We start from the raw sequence: 626 nt of genomic DNA, 5'->3' as shown, positions 1-626 counted from the left end.
ACTCCCTTTTCAGGGATGCACGGTTGAGCGAGTGTCGACTCCTTTTTCAGGACTCCGGCCTAACCAAAACACCAACCTTATTACTTATTTCTCACACTCCCTTTTTATGGAGGAACGGTTGACCGAGTGCCGACTCCATTTTCAGGACTCCGCCTAACCAAAACACCAACCTTATGACTTCTTTCTCGCACTCCCTTTTCAGGGAGGCACGGTTGACCGAGTGCCGACACCATTTTCAGGACTCCGCCCTAACCAAAATACCAACCTTATGACTTCTTTCTCCCACTCCGTTTTCAGGGAGGCACGGTTGAGCGAGTGTCGACTCCATTTTCAGGACTCCGGCCTAACCAAACCACCAACCTTATTACTTATTTCTCACACTCCCTTTTTAGGGAGGAACGGTTGACCGAGTGCCGACTCCATTGTTAGGACTCCGGCCTAACCAAAACATCAACCTTATGACTTCTTTCTCAAACTCCCTTTTCAGGGATGCACGGTTGACCGAGTGCAAACTCCATTTTCAGGACTACGGCCTAACCAAAACACCAACCTTATGACTTCTTTCTCGCACTCCCTTTTCAGGGAGGCACGGTTGACCGAGTGCCGACACCATTTTCAGGACTCCG

The sequence above is a fragment of the Ipomoea triloba genome, chromosome 16 (assembly GCF_003576645.1).
Source record: "Ipomoea triloba cultivar NCNSP0323 chromosome 16, ASM357664v1".
NCBI classification, from domain to species: Eukaryota; Viridiplantae; Streptophyta; class Magnoliopsida; order Solanales; family Convolvulaceae; genus Ipomoea; species Ipomoea triloba.
The sequence above is the reverse complement of the archived record's forward strand: the minus strand, read 5'-3'. Positions refer to the sequence as shown.